Here is a 17,219-nt window from a genome sequence, read left to right on the forward strand (position 1 = left end):
ACCAGATTGGAAGGAACCTGGAATCCTATGTGGACGACATGATTGCAAAGTCCACAAGCATCCCCGAGCATATAGGAGACCTGAGAGAATACTTCGACAACTTGAGAAAATACTCACTCAGGCTCAATCCAGAAAAATGTACATTCGGAGTAGGGGCAGGAAAATTCCTTGGATTCATGATAAGCAACCGAGGGATTGAGGCCAACCCAGAAAAGATAAAAGCAATCCAAGAGATGAAGGCCCCCAGAACACAAAAAGATGTGCAGAAGCTAGCAGGGTCACTGGCTGCACAAAGAAGATTCATCTCCAAGCTAGCCGAAAGATGCCTACCCTTCTTCGATATGTTAAAAGGAGCAACCAATAAGAGAGAAGTTAATTGGATTCCAGAATGCCAAAGCGCATTTGAAGAAATCAAAAGGTACCTTTCCCAACCCCCTGTGTTAACCAAAGCTCAACCCGGGGAGCCCCTATACCTTTACCTATCAGCATGGGCCCTGGCAGTTGGAGCAGCCTTGATCAGGGAAGAGAAGGGCAAACAACAACCAGTTTATTATGTGAGCCAAGTGCTAAAAGATGCGGAGACCCGATACCCGAGGCTAGAAAAGTTTGCTTTTGCCTTGATCACAGCATCTAGAAAGCTCAGACACTACTTCCAGAGAAGGGAGATACGGGTTGTAACTAACCAACCCTTAAGGAAGATAATACACAAGCCAGATGTCTCAGGGAGATTGGTAAATTGGGCAGTTGAGCTAAGTCAATTCAATTTGAGTTTCATCCCTAGAACAGCAATCAAAGCCCAGGCTCTAGCCGATTTCATCATAGAATCCAATTTCCCAGATGAAGAGCCCGTGCCCATGAGCATTGACCCTGAGAGAAACACAGATCAAGAAACAGAATCTTGGGCACTCAAAGTTGATGGTTCTTCAACAAATGAAAGATCAGGAGCCGGGCTCATCCTAAAGAGCCCAGAAGGATTCACAATCCAAACAGCAATCTCCTTTGGCTTTTCAGCGACAAACAACCAGGCAGAATACGAGGCCTTGATCGCAGGATTGAAGCTAGCAAGAACACTCAGGATCCAAGATCTTAAAATCTACAGCGACTCCCAGATCGTGGTAAAGCAAACAAATGGCGAGTACATAGCTAAGGATCCAGTTTTAGCCAAGTACCAGGCTCTGGTCCAAAGCTACCTCGCCTCCATACCAAAAATCCAAGTCATCCAAATATGCAGAGAGGAGAATTCAGAAGCTGATGCACTATCTAAACTTGTTCAAAATTCATCAGACTTGGATTGCTCCATCTACTACGAAGAATTACAGAAACCGAGCACAGAGTCTGAAGAAGTCATGGAAATAGACAACAGTCCGAATTGGATGACTCCATTCATTAACTACTTGGAGAAGGGAGAGCTCCCGGAGGATAAAGGGAAGGCTCAAAGGTTAAAGGCCAAAACTTCAAAATTCTTCATCGAAGAAGGTATACTCTATCGCAGGACCTTCTCCTCCCCGATCCTCAAGTGCATAGGCCCGGGAGAGGCACAGTACTGCCTCATGGAAGTTCACGAAGGAATCTGCGGGGACCATATGTCCGCAAAAGCACTAGCTCACAAAATCATAAGGCAGGGGTACTACTGGCCTACTATTCACCAGGATTCAATAGACTTTGTGAAAAAATGCAAGGAATGCCAACTCTTCAGCAATGTGACACGGATGAGCCCAGTCCTACCTTCTTCAGTCTTGTCACCAATCCCATTTTCTGTATGGGGCATTGATATCATGGGACCCTTTCCCAGGGCCAGAGGAGACATCAGGTACTTACTAGTCTCAATTGATTATATGACAAAATGGGTAGAGGCAAAGGCAATGAGAACAATAAACCAACAAGACTGCATCAAGTTCATGGACAACATATTGATGAGGTTTGAGATCCCGAGAGTACTGGTCTCAGATAATGGTCCGCAGTTCGTTGATTCAGAATTCGAATCCTACCTTCAAGAAAGGGGCATCAGGCACAAGAAGTCATCTGTAGCCTACCCTCAAGGAAACGGCCAAGTGGAAGTAACAAATGGAATACTTCTCAAGGGATAGAGAAGAGACTCAGGGAAAGTAAAACCAAATGGCCAGAAGAATTGCATAATGTACTCTGGGCATACAGAACAAGCCCAAGAACAAACACAGGAGAAACCCCCTTCAAGATGGCCTATGGAACTGAAGCCATGCTACCAATTGAAGTAGGATCCCCCTCCCATCGAGCAATCAACTTTGATGAGATAGCAAATGAGGAGGGGCTCAGAACGAATATTGAGCTAATTGACGAAGTCTGAGACCAGGCAGTGGCAAGAATGGAAAAGTATAAGCAGAAAACAAGAGAACACTTCAGCAAGAAGTCCCAGGTCAAAAACTTTCAAGTTGGAGACTTGGTCCTTCGAGACACGGAAGCTTCAGACCCCACCAACACTGGGAAGCTAATGCCAAAGTGCGAAGGCCCATACAAAGTCATTGAAGTTCTAAGGCCAGGAACATACAAGCTAATGAACATGGATGAGTCTGAGATACCAAATACATGGCATGGACTCTGGCTCAGAAAGTTTTACCAGTAGAAAAAGCAACCAAAAGCAACCAGAACTTGTAGCCTATGGCAAGCAACCAATCTATGATCCTATATTTTGTATGAAAAAATTTGCAAATCAATGAAAAGAATTTTCCTTTCTTAGAAAGTTATTACTTTTAAATTACCAGTTATAGAAGCAACCATTATTTGCTTAGAACATTTCTAAGTAAATGGAGCAATCACCAATCCGGATTAGACATACCCGGATTGAAACAAATTTAAAAGCAAAAATCAACCCGGATAAGCATTCAAATCCGAGTTACAAACAACTATTATGTACTTAGGTAACCCTCCAAGTACATAAATCAAAAAAGCAAACACCAACCCGGATAAGCATTCACATCCGGGTTGCAAGCAACCATTATGTACTTAATTTTCCAAGTACATACAGCAAAAAAAACAAAAAAACAAACATCAACCCGGGTGGGTCTTATACCCGGATTGAAGCAAATTAGAAACAACAATCAGTCACTTACATTTTCTAAGTACATTAAGCATAAAATTAACCTGGATAAGCCGTCAGATCCGGATTGCAAGCAACCATTATATGCTTACATCAACCCGGATACGGTTCCATACCCGGACCAACCCTGATATAAACCCAATCCGGGTTAGGGGCAGTAGCCACAGCCCGGATCAGGATCATTCGCGCAATAGAGCCAGGATGCGGATTGCTCAAAAAAAAGAAAAAAAACAGATGGAAGAAAAGCAAATATTTTCTACAACGGAAGAAAAGTTTAAAGCAGAATCCGGATTGCCATCAACCCAGAACAAATCCAAATATTACATATAGTTCAAATCAAAGTACGATAATGGGAAATCCTAGAAAATGAAATTACATGGGCTGGGCCCGAGAAGCTTTGCAAAGCTGGTCCGGATCTAGAGGAAGCTGGGGCTCGGACCATCATAGGGTTCCGGTTCCCCTTGACCCTGCTCAACTGCAGCCTTTGTAGCAAGGAACTCCTGGATGAAGCTCTCCCAGGACGCCAAGGGGTCGGTCTTGATGTGGCGCTCAGCAACGACCCAGGACCTACGAACCTCGGGAACCCCGGCCTGAGCAACCTCGAAGTCATAAACATCGCTAGCCTTGAATTCAGCAATAATAGCCTCCTTGTTCAAGTTTTCCTTGGCAGCAAGTTAAGCTTTGAGTTTCTCAACTTCTTTGGCCAGCCCCTCAGCCCGGTCCTCAGAATCCTTAAGCTTCTCATTCAACCCGGACTCCACCACACAGAATCCCTCCCCGGCCTCCTCCAACTCTCCCTTCAAGGCATCAGAACGTCTCTTCTCGGCGTTAGTCCAGTTGTTGGCCTCCCGGACCTCAATGAAAGCCACATCAGAACAGATGGATATTGCACTCCCAAGCTGAGAAACAAAAATAAAATAAAAAAAATACACATATTAGCCAAACACAAAATTAATAGGGGGCATAATCCGGAACTAAGAGCATGAAGTTTCAGAAATCACCTGCCCCCATCGACCTGTGACTCTTTTCAAGGCAGCGGCCATGTTATATCCCTCAACCTCCTCCCAGACATCTTCGGAGGGGATACTGGACATGAACCCGGCAAGGTCAACAAGGCTCTTTGTCCCTATCCTGATAAGACCCCCATCCGGGCCCTTCCCTTCCGAATCGCATACGACCCGGTCTGCAACAAGAGCTTTCCCACGGGGAGGCTTTCCCGGGGCAGACTTCCTCTTTTTTGAAGGGGGATCATCCTCTGAGATTTCCTGGATGTCAGGATCCTCGGCCAGAGGAGCATTGACAGGATCAGCAACATTCCGGGGGGCTGAAGACTCGGCTTCACCCTCTGTGTCAGCAGACCCGGATCCAGTCCCAGGAGCCCCTTTTATTGTCTTGTAGGCCAACCCAAGGGAGTTAAAAGCTGCTGCATAAGCTGAAGAAGACATTATGGCTCGGGATGCAGGGTTGTAATGCGGCAAATCTGAAAAATTGGAAAAGAAAATTATCAGAACAGGATTGATACAAATGCAAAGACTACCAAATCCACAGATCATGGGAAGACGTTTTATGCAAATTAGCTACAAGTAAAAAAGAAAAATAGAGTTTAATCCGGATCATCAGGAAAAGCAGAGAGACCCGGATCAAAGACCAAATAGAGTTTCCCAAAAATTACAAGTTAAAAGGAAAAGGGACATAATCCGGATCTCCAAGCGGGGATGGGGACCCGGATCACCAACAAAACAGGTTAAAGAAGAACTTACAGCCAAGTTGGAACAGGAGTTTATGGTTCATAAAGGTATCCCGGGTCGGCTGGAACCCGAGACTACCGCAGAATTTCCTAATTTGGTCTACAGCCTCCCCCTCTAAGATCTCCGGGTTGAACTTCGTCTTAACTTCCCCAGCTGTGAAGTAAGGGATATACTCCAGATCGTACCCCTTCAACATCAATATCTCCCCATTCCAATGTTTCAAAGAGGTCTGGTGCATAACCGGTTTGGACCTACCCGGACCAAATCCACACTCTGCTTCCCGGAACCTCAGCTCATAAAAAGGCTTCTGGCTTGACCTAGAAAGATAAAAAATTTGGTGGAACAACTTGAAGGTAGGCATGAGCCCGGCCTTGTTACAGCAAGCTATGAACCAGGTCATAGACTTGATTTCGTTCGGAGTTATCTGCATGGGGGATATCCTGTAGACATACTTGCACAGGTGCTTAAGAAAAATATGGCAGCGGGGGCTCCACCCGGACCTTAGATGCTTCAGCCAGACCGGAACAAAACCATCCGCGGGATGATGGAAAATCCTCTCATGCGGCTCGGGCCACCTCCAAGCGATATCAGGAGTCAATTGAAAAGCAGCCCAGATTGCCTTGTCCATATCACCCGGGTCAGCTTCAGTATAAAAATCCTTCAGCTAGTAATGATCCCGGCTGATCCCAAACGAAGCAAAAGCTGCCTCCAGGGCGCCCTGAACATAAACGCCCGGGTGGCCATCCTCGTGCCTCTCATATCTGACCCGGGTATAGTAAATGCTATCTTCAAACCCGGGTGGCTTCCTAACGAAGTGATACTTAATATCGGACCCACGGCCGTCCGGAGTGAAGATAACCGAGTTCTCCGGAAGCCTCTTGAACCGAAAGCTCGTAATCGTTCCCACAGACCCGGACCTCTTTCTTACCATCTCGCCCCGAATCTGTTCTCTACTAGACGAATCCGGATCACTCTCCTCGTCAGAAAAGTTGGGATAGCAGTTATAGACTTTTCTAGCTCGCTTCTTGGTCTGGACCATATACCTATTAAAATGAAGGTCAGTTAGCCTGGGCCCTACAGATTTTATTTTTCTTACTAAGCGGTCTGGATCAGGTATGTTATGTTAGTTTTACCACAACCTAATGATCCGGACCACCAATGCAAGTCCAACCCGGAAAAACATCAACGATCCGGATCATGTTAACCACAAATGAATAGAAAAACAACCATGGACCCGAATCTTTGAGTTTTATAGATACATACAAACATTTCCTTTAAGAACACGAAGAACACCATCAAAAAACCCAGAAAAATCGAACACAAAAACATGGCAAAAAACCCCAAAAGCTACAGTTCCAAGCAAGATAAACCACGAAGCAAAGCAACAAACCATAAAATAAAACCACAAAGGCCGATTTGAAAAGTTAATTCGCGGATGGAGAATTAAACTCGAAGCATGCATCAGTTTAAAGAAAAAGCGAGAGGGATAGAGAAAGGAAACTAAAGAAGGGAAAAAGAGAACTCAGAAATTGTGAATGAGCGGCAGAGCACGGCGTCACAACAGCGGAGAAACCCAATGGAAAAGGCGGCACCACAAAAAAACCTTGAGAAGAAAAGAGAAAAACAAATGACTTTTAGTTTGAGAGAAGAATAAAGAAAAAAAGAAGGGGGAGTAAACCGGCTTTTATAGAGGATAGGGAGATGAACCACCCCTGCCACGTGGCAGGGTCTTACTGGGCATAGCAGCAGTTACAAAAAAAACATATATAAATATTTGTGTATTTACACAAATACAAATAATGACACATTTAAACCCCATAATCATTACGGGGCGGTTTTCTAGGAAGTAACTGCCCAAAATTCAAATGCGAAGGGGCGAAAAAGAGCAAAACCGTTTGAATTCCCAAACCTTTCGAATTCCACAGCCCAAGACCCGGATTATTAGCCCTGCTCCGGATCCTTGTCAGCCAGATACATTTTTTAAAGCAACCATCAACATTAACCCGGATTGGGGGGCAACCAGGAGCAGAAATTTTTCTAAATCTATTCAACCTTAACCCGAATTGGTATCCATTATACCAGGTCCGGATTAGGGGGCAACCAGGAGCAGAAATTTTTCTGTAGCAACTATTCTACCTTAATCTGGATTGGTATCCATTACACCAAATCCGGATTGGGGGGCAATCAGGACCAGAAATTTTTCTGAAACTATTCAACCTTAATCCGGATTGGTATCCATTATACCAGATCCGGATTGGAGGGCAACCAGGAGCATAAATTTTTCTCCAAGGCAAGTACATAATTCTAATCTACTCCCTCATCCAAAAAATCTGCATAAGGGAGTGGGGGGCAAATGATAGGGCGTAAGAGACCCGGCTAGGATTCAACTTGGATCTAAAGGATTCCAGGCTCGATCGATGGACCGAGACCCCCCTCTCCCAAAACAATCAAATGGAGAGACCAGGCCCGGGCCCATCCAATGACCTGGATCCAGATCCAGCCCGGAGCCCGGACCTAATGCCTACCCGGATCTGAATCTGGACTCAAACCACCATGAGGGGGGTCCCAGCGAACAGATGCACATCCCACAACCCGCCAAGGAAGGGTACGTGGGCACATGACTATGACAACTATCAACAACCAACACGCCAGACAAGCACGGCGCGTGTCAGAGTCCGTTAGGACACTCTGGAGGTGGTCCTCCCCTGGACACGTGTAAGCAATCCGCCCAAGCCAGGCGTCCTCCGCTCCCAAGATCCAACGGCCCAGATTTAGAGGTAACTACCCCTAAACCCTACCTTGGGGCTATATATACCCCCAAGACTGAAGGGTTTAGGGGTGGGAAATTATTCACTCTTGCACACTCACACACTCTCATACATTCAGAAACACACAGCAGCCATCACATATACACATCCACACACAAACACACAGCAGCCTCAAAATTACATAAATATATATATCTTCATCCTCTCCAAAGGCCTGTTCTTATTCTCACACCGGAGGTGTCGTGGGAGCCAAACCCCCCTTCCGGTGTTGTTTTGCAGGCGCCCAACCAGCAGCTACACCTCATCCGCGCACAGAAGGTCCAGGAACGCCGTCGGACGGAGCCGCCCGCTCACCGGAGTTATCATATATATATATATTTATTATATTATATATATTAGGGTATTTTGGGTTTTAGCTTATATTGTTTTTCTATATAAGTTCGGACATATATTATAAATTCTGTGTTGATTGTAATAATGTTTTACGTTCGTATTATATCTCTAAAGTTAACATGGTATCAAGAGTTTGGTTTCGAGTGATCGTGGAAGTTTAGTTGAATTATTTAATAGATAGAGTTACGTTACAACAACAAAAGTTTCTTGAAAATTCGCAGAAAATTTTCTCCACAGATCAGCCAACTTGTTTTTACGATATCTGGAGTTTCAACCGTTGGATCATCCTGAAATTTTAACCACGTCTTCTTTGCATCGGTATCTAAATTTTGAACGGTGGAGCTCCAGAAATCGATTTTTCGATGGTTACAAGAGATTACTGTTTACTTTTAATTCATTCTTTTCATTGTTGTTGATCTTGTAATTTGGGTTATTTGATTGATTGGATTTTGTAGTACTCGATTATTGGAATGTTACAATTGTATTAATTGATTTATCTGCTTGAGATTTGATATTAGTTTAGGATTTGCTATCGGAATTGAAATTGGTTTCGATCTACTTTCAGATTGGAATTGGTTATTTGAGTTTGGATTTGATTTCGGGTTTGGTTTCTTGATTGAATTTGGATACAGTTTAAATTTGGTGAATTGGTTATTTAAGTTTGGATTTGATTTCGGTTTTGGTTTCTTGATTGAATTTGGATACAGTTTGAATTTAGTTTCAGCAATATCTCGACATGTATGTCTCATCATCAACAACTCTTTTGTCAACTGGTACTTCAAGTTTGTCCATTGGTCCTCATTGGTCGTCTTTCGTTTCATTTCTGGTGATTCATCTTTATCCATCATGACTGCTGATGGAACTCCTATGTCGTTACGAGGTGTTGGATCTGTAGTTACCCCAACGGTATCTCTCTTTGATGTGTATTATATTCCGGATCTCAAATTAAATCTTATTTCGGTTAGTCAATTAAGTAAATCTGGTTACTTGGTTTCTTTTTCTTCTACTACTTGTTGTGTTATGGATTCGAGATCTCAAAAAGTAATTGGGAAAGGTCGTAAGCAGGGAGGACTTTATGTTTTGGATGAACTCAATGTATTTGCTGTGGGAACTCCTAGTGTTGATTTATCATCCTTTCGTTTGAGTGATTTGTCTTCTGACTTCTTCATATGGCATGCTCGTTTAGGTCATGTTTCTCAATCTCTTTTATAATTTTTAGTTTCAACTGGAGCCTTGGGACAACTAAAAGCTCATGATATTTCTGACTGTAGCGGTTGTAAATTAGCGATATTCGCTGCTTTTCCTTTTCATAAGAGTGTTACGTATTCTCTTGCTCTGTTTGATATTGTGCATTCTGATGTGTGGGGACCTGCTCCTATGCCCACAAAAGGAGGATCTAGATATTATGTTTCGTTTATTGATGATTTCATTGGTTATACGTGGATTTATTTTATGAAGCGTAGATATGATTTTTTGGATATTTATAAAGATTTTAGAGCTCATACAAAAACTCAACATAAAGCTATCATTAAATGTTTTCGTTATGATTTGGGAGGTGAATACAACTCTAATGCTTTTTGTCACTTGCTTTCTTCTGATGGGACTATACGTTACTGATACTCCTCAACAGAACGGTGTTGCTAAAAGAAAACATCGTCATCTTATTGAAACAACTCGCTCATTTTTGTTGTCGGTTGATGTTCCAAGTGTATTTTGGGGTGAAGCACTTCTTACTGCTGTTTATGTGATTAACCAAATTCCAACTGCTCAAAATTCTGGTTTGTCACCTTTTGAGAAATTATATGATGAAGTGCCTGATTATGCTTCCTTGCGTGTCTTTGGTTGTACCTGCTTTGTTCTTAAACCCCAGGTTGAGTGTAGTAAATTGTCTGCTAAATCTGCTTTATGTGTATTTTTGGGCTATGGTGTTACCCAGAAAGGATATCGTTGTTTTGACCCGGTCAGTGGAAAATTGTATGTTTCTCGGCATGTTTACTTTTTGGAGCATATTCCGTTTTTCTCTATTCCCGCTAGTTCGCATCATATGACACAAGAAGAGCTTATTCGAATTGATCCTTTTGACACAAATATTGAGGATGCATCAACCATAAATTCTAATACTTCAGTTTCGGAGTCATCTATTAGTGTATACTGAAAATATTTATTTGAAGTATGTACATTTATTTCTGGCCAGTTTATTTGAGAATCATTTGAATGTTTAAATGTTGTCTAATATTATATATTGTGAACAATCTAGTATCAAATGGGATATAGAATATTAGATTGTTAAATAAGGTTATATAATATAATAAGGTTCACAGCACAGGTGGTGTTGGACAATCCACTGGTATGGCTGTAGTATTATTTAGATTAGTTTATATTGACTAATAAATAATGCTAGTATACTTTGTGTATATTGAACAAGATTAAATTTAGAATTGTTCCCTTAATACTGATTAAGAAGGAGAACTAAGATTCTATTTTATTATTAATGCTTAGGTTCTTAATCCGGAAATAGTAATTGATACGTGTATATTATTTACATGCTTTGATTTATATATGAAATAATTCTTTTGAATTATATCATTATATTTTGGGTGATGGAATTATATACATGGTGGATATTATTTATTAAAGGAATCCATGTCCTGATAATATTCGGGTTAATGATGTCCCCTTGAAAGCTCAAAAAGATTTAATTATGTGAAACCCTGCCAGTGGAATTTATTCTGGCAAAATTAAATAAAGGTTGAGTGGATGATCAAGGATAAAAGATATTAATTAAATAAATTATCAGTAATTTATTTAATTAATGGACATATGATATTTTAAACATGGGGAATTTAATAAGCAAATAATATTGGAACCGAATTAATTAAATTACGGTATTAGGAAAGGTAGTGTAAATATTAATTCTTTAGTGGATTTAATTAATATTTAATTACATTGGGCTAGGCTCAAGATGTAATTAGAAGGCCCAACCTAATTATCCATGGTCCCTATTGTAGCCTATATATATTCTTATTCTCTTCTTGCTTGGCAATAGTGTGAAAACATATTGTATCCCCCAAGGAGCAAGAAGAGAGGATAACTTGAGAATACGGAGGCCACACTTCGCTCAAGGGAATTTGGGAATACAATAGAAGAGCGTGGAATCAACCATTAACAAGGTAATCCTCTTTTCGTAATCTTTATCATAAAACGTAGTAACACCCTAAGTCCGTGGTTCCCAACAATTGGTATCAAGAGCCTGGTAATGGGTTCTATGTTTTATGATATAATGTCCATGTCGTAATTATATATGCGTGTATATAGTGTTTTGCTTGTATTGGTTTTGATGCAGGTTGTTAATCCACTATTATGGCCATGTATATTTTAATTATGTGTTTGGATCCCACGTGGTTTAATCGTGGTTAATTTTTGTTTTGGTTTCCACGTGGTTTAATCGTGGTTGTAATTTACACGAGTGTAACACCCCCAAATTCGGGGTCGGGGATCCGGGTTGTCACGAGTTCCATTTCCCTTGATAACACCCAATCTTAATAACCAATCAACTACTCTGTACTGTGACCCCACAATATACACACACACACCACAAGTTATAGTCACAGAGATGAATACCAAAAATAACATAAGTCATGTTATTCCACAATTATAAGTCATTATACCTCAAAAGGGTTTCTGAATACATTTACTTATTCTTTGCCATTATTATAATTTATAATATACATAAGTCTGGTACATCATTAGTTGAAAACTTAGCCTATTGGTAATTTCTACCTCAGCTACAGCGGCCTCAACGCTTCCAGAAAGCTGCGGAACGTTTCTTATCCGCTTGCGAATTGGGAGCTTGGTCCTGTTCATCTTATCTATCTGATGTTGTGTGATGAAAGAAGAAAGCAAGGGTGAGCAACAAGCCCACCAAAATAATATGTATAATGATTAACAATATATGAGCCTTCTCATAGTACTCATGAAAGTCTTGGTCAAAAGAAATGAACCAAGTTTGATATCTTAATGCGATGAAGTCGCAAAATATTCAGTATATATGTATATATACTTTTCAAAATCTTGGAAGTCCTCTTCCATGCATAATATACACAGAGTTCCAGTTTATAACTGTATAAAAATATCGTTGCAAGGTGATCTCATATATCTAACCTTGTCTCAACGTTTTTCTGAAAATCTTTGTCATGCATAAGATAATCATTTACTAGATATAAGTTTAAAAGATGAAGTTACAAGATACTCCAATATACTTATATCTTTTCTGAATACTACTTGAACTACCACCGTTCAAGTTATAATTAGTCCATCCCATAGATTAAGCTACAAGACAAAACTTGTATAGAATCAATCTTTACAATATCATCAAAATAAAATGAAGTTACGAGATACTTCATTTGATGCAAACATCATTTTGAAAACTCGACCCTGCCAACACTCAACAATCGCCCAATCGTAGCCTTTCTATCGAAGTGCTCTGGGTAGTGTTGCAGAAATATCCAATTGGATGATGAACTCATTACGGGAGTTTGCCGCGCCAGGAAGACCACTTACGATGATCAGTCATAGTAGTATAACCCCACTATTTTCTACATGTAGAGGAGAACCTGTCAGATTTACTTGTCAACCGAACACTGAACTCCTAAGGAATGGAAGTAGAAGTAGAAGTTTTAAAACTTATACTTGAAATGAATATTAAATAACCAAAGATATACTTATACGAAAGTACTATCTTTATTTGAATAATCAAAAATAAGTTTGATTATCGACACCTTATTCTTTAATAAAATAAAGAATATATCTCAGCAAATAATCGGAGTCATAGATCCTTAAATGAATATTCAAATAATATGCAATAAATAAAATAAGCTGAGTCATAAGCCCTCGAATGAATATTCGAAATAATATTCATTAAATAAAATAAAGTTATCGAATAAACCTTATTCGATTAATAGTTTTGAAAACTATAACCATATATATATAAATATATATATATTTATAAAATCTACTCGGGATCCTCGACTCCCGATTTTAGAAAATGTTTTCACCTTTGGGTCCCTATACTAAGGGTATATGCAAATTACCGCTATTCTCTAGCATATGTATTATCAACTGAACCAACAGATATATATTTCAAGAATATGAAACAGGCATGCATATATACCATATCACATGCTACAATATATCGCAAGAATTTGCTAAATAACCATTATGCATCTATCACAAGATAATGCATGTACAAATGTATACATCACAACAACAGTATAACCGATAGAAAACTTGCCTGAGCGACTGGGGGTTACAATGGCTCGGGACGAGTCTGGTAACCTATAAACAACAAGTAAGTTGGAATTAAACCAAAGTCACTTGTAAATCTATACTTTAACCAACTTAGACTCTAACGCTCGTTTTGCGCTTACTGATTCTCTTAAGTCACTCGAGTACCCTCGGCTCCACCATTTTTAATAAATTACCCATTACGAGTTTTAAAGCGATTCCTTCGCGAGTGTCTTACCAACTGCCTAACACACTTAACATAATTGATTCATACACTAATTAACCATTTTTGGTCTTTAACCTATGTTTCAAAGTAAGGCGAGGGGAAAAGTTTCGTTCGCGAAACGCCGTTACTTAAAACGGTCGTTTCTCCTAAACCGTACATCGGAATCGAACGAACTACATACCAAAACGAAGCTCGTAACATGAACTATCTAAACATGGCAATGGTAAAAATCTAGCAGGGGGTTCTCGGGTCCTAATGTTATGAACAAAAGCAGTCTAAAGTAAATCGGACATTACGACGGCTATGTTTACGCGATTTCCCAAATTTAAACCAATTCAAAACAACCACAATTCAACCCCAATTCACAACCCAATCAAAAATCCATCCAAACTACATCATAACAGCCCCAACACTCAACATTAACAATTTATACTTATTCTTAAACTTGAATTTAAACTATACTACATTCTTTAACCAAATCATAAGATTTCAACACTCCAATCTCCACCATTCCAACCCAACTCTAAACCAACCATCATTAAGCTACTCTAATACCATAACAACCAAAATCATCCTAATATACAAAGTAAAGCTAGGGTTTGGAGATGATATACCTTCCTTGAAGTGGTGTGAGTAGCTAGGAAGCCTTAAGAAGCCTTGAGGAGTCTTAGGGATGCTTGGATCTTAAAGGAAAAACAAGAAAAATCAAGTAAAAAACCTTGAAATCACTATTCATTGTCTTCTTCATTGATTTCTTGGAGAAGATAGAGAATGAATTGGTGGCTTAAACTCATAATATAGCCATAACTATGCATAAGGAATACTAGGGAATTATCTTACCAATTTAGGAAGCTTGAATCTTGGATTTTGAAAATTCTTTCCTTTGAAAATGCAAAAAGCCAAGAGCAATGTTCTTGGTGATGAGAAATAGAATTTTTTTGTTTTGATGAAAATGATTTATTTGGCTTGGTGGATGTAGTTTTATTTTTGTTTTAGTTAATTACCTTATTATCCTTGAACTTTGTGTGGTTCTAATTCAACCACATCTCTTTCCCTTATGTCATGCTTATGTCATGCTCATGATGTCATCCTCCCCTCTTTGTCCTCTTCTCATTGGTTGGGTGACATCATCCTCTCTAATCCCTCTGATTAACTTCCTAATTGTTTGCCTAATGACCGCTGATCTGTTATACGGTTCGCTTAACTTTCGTTTTCGTTTATCGTTTGAGGGATCATACCCGGGATCTTATTACTTAGGTTCCCTTAACCTTTCTCAATACATTATATTCCTTTTATGATCCTCTCTTATAATCCTTTAATTTAAATCCTTTTTATCTTGTTACCTTATACTCAATTCTTTCCGTATCTAGTGGATTTCCGGGAAAAATCAAAGTGTTCGGAATTGGATTCTGACGATCTTTACATACACTTATATACCACATAGAGTACTAATAATATCCCAGAAGATCAATAACAGAACCCCTACATAGTGTGGCATGAAAAGTTTTCACATTCAGCATAATCTGCAAAATCACTATTCATAAGGGTTTCAAAAATTTCCAAAAATTGGGGTTATTACAGTCTCCCATCCTTAAAAGGATTCCGTCCCGGAATCAGATAGAAAATGAATAGGGATACTTTCTTACTCTCGAGTAAATTTTCCCACATTGTGGTTCTTCCATCAAACTCTGAATAGTTTGATAACCCTTTTCCTAAGCACTTGCTTCTTTTTACTCTATAACCCTTCCTGGTTGCTCCATATAGGTTACGTCGGGTTGCTTGTCTATATGCTCATATGCCCCTATTTATCTGGCATCCGAATTATACTTCCTTAACATTGATACGTGGAACACGTTATGACTTGCTACATGTTCGGGGGTAGGGCTAGCTCATATGCTAACTTCCCAAAATGTCTTAATATATCCAAGGGTCCAACAAATTGTAGACTTAGCTTTCCTTTCTTTCCGAACCTCATCAATCCTTTCCAAGGGATACCTATAACATTACTAGGTCCCTATTTCATACTCTTTGTCCTTTTGAGTCAAATCAGCATACCTCTTATGTCCATCTTGGGTTACTACCAGCCGTCCTCTGATTAGATCTATTATATCCCTGGTCCTTTGGACCACTGCGGGTCCGAGCATCTTGCGCTCTACAACTTCATCCTAACATAAGGGAGATCGACATTGTCTTCCCTCAAGGATCTCATAAGGCGATACCTCAATACTAACATATGATCTATTGTCGTAAGAAAACTCAATCCGTGTTAAGTGATCATTCCAATTTCTTTCAAGTCTATTGCACAGACTCTCATTATAGATTTTAGCATTAAAGCTTTTGCTTCTCAATACCCATTCTTTTCGAGTTTGAAATCTCTACTACCTTCCGTTCCTAATATTATACTGGTTATACTTTTGCTCGTTAGCGTTCTATAACCTTTTAATAACCACGTCAACCTTAGTATCACGAACGCGTTAGAATCAGAATACCACCGTACTGATACTACTTCCTTTAGCTGCTTCCATCTTCGAAAGCTTGATCCATCATATAGAAGTGAAGGAATTTGTTGAGAGATCACTATGATCATGAACACTTGTTCTATTACATAGTTAGTAAAGAAGGTGGCCAGCCTTTAGTACTTGACAAGCAATTAAACAACATGTGGTATCCTACTAGGCTTCTATCACACAGATAGATAGTCATTCGACAATACCTCCCCTTCCGGAAGGGTTGTTCTTCTCAGCTTATATGAAATGAAAAGAAGAGAAAAGAACGAATTGAAGAGAATTGTATATATGAAGAAAAAAATATACTGCCACAAAATATCTGGCTTGGAATACCTCTGAATTATAGAGGTTTGCCATAGGAGAACAAAACATATATGTATTTATATCAACATCAAGTATTATAGCATCGTATTTCACGTGCCTAAATATTTTCGCTATTCCGTCCATCATTCTATGGACCCATGCTCTTCCTCGAGCTTATACACAATCACCTTTGAAACTCCCTCGATATCGAAAATCGAACCTGGGATCTCATTCTAGACATCATCGTTACTTGAATTATATGCTTGCACCGCAACCTTCCTCGTATAATAATACGACTTTCTATTGATAAGAAAGAATAAATATTCAATAGGTAGATACTCTACTTAATTAGTCTATCAATGATAACTTATACACTACCACGACCCGATTAGTGGTACTCAATCTCAACATCCATTCAAATATAACTCTCACGGTTGTAATCAGCTCATTACTCGCAGAATCATTACTGCATTACTATGGTCCACTACTGACCTACTGTCGTCATTCACGTTCCATGAAATCTTAATATCTAACCATACGGAGTCCATACATGTCGTATCAAATCCTTCTAAGGAGGTAACATAATCACCATTCATGATTCATGAAGAACACTCCTGATTCTGACATACATACATGACATGAAGCAGATAAAATTGCAGAAGAGTTTCAATCAAAGCAATGATAGCAGGTTAATACCATTCTTAATCGTATGCCTTAAATAGAAGACTTAACTCAAGGGTTCGTCTAGTCCTTTTTGAAACATGGTCCTGACTTATCTTAAGATAATACCTTCTGAGATAGATAGCCCGCTCATGGCGATTACACGAGTTAAACCTTTACCAACTACTATTACGGTTGGGTATTGCACAGTCATCCGAAGGAATGTCAACCTTCTAAACCATAATACAACCTTCACAG

This window comes from Apium graveolens, chromosome 2 (genome assembly GCF_009905375.1).
Source record: "Apium graveolens cultivar Ventura chromosome 2, ASM990537v1, whole genome shotgun sequence".
Taxonomy (NCBI): domain Eukaryota; kingdom Viridiplantae; phylum Streptophyta; class Magnoliopsida; order Apiales; family Apiaceae; genus Apium; species Apium graveolens.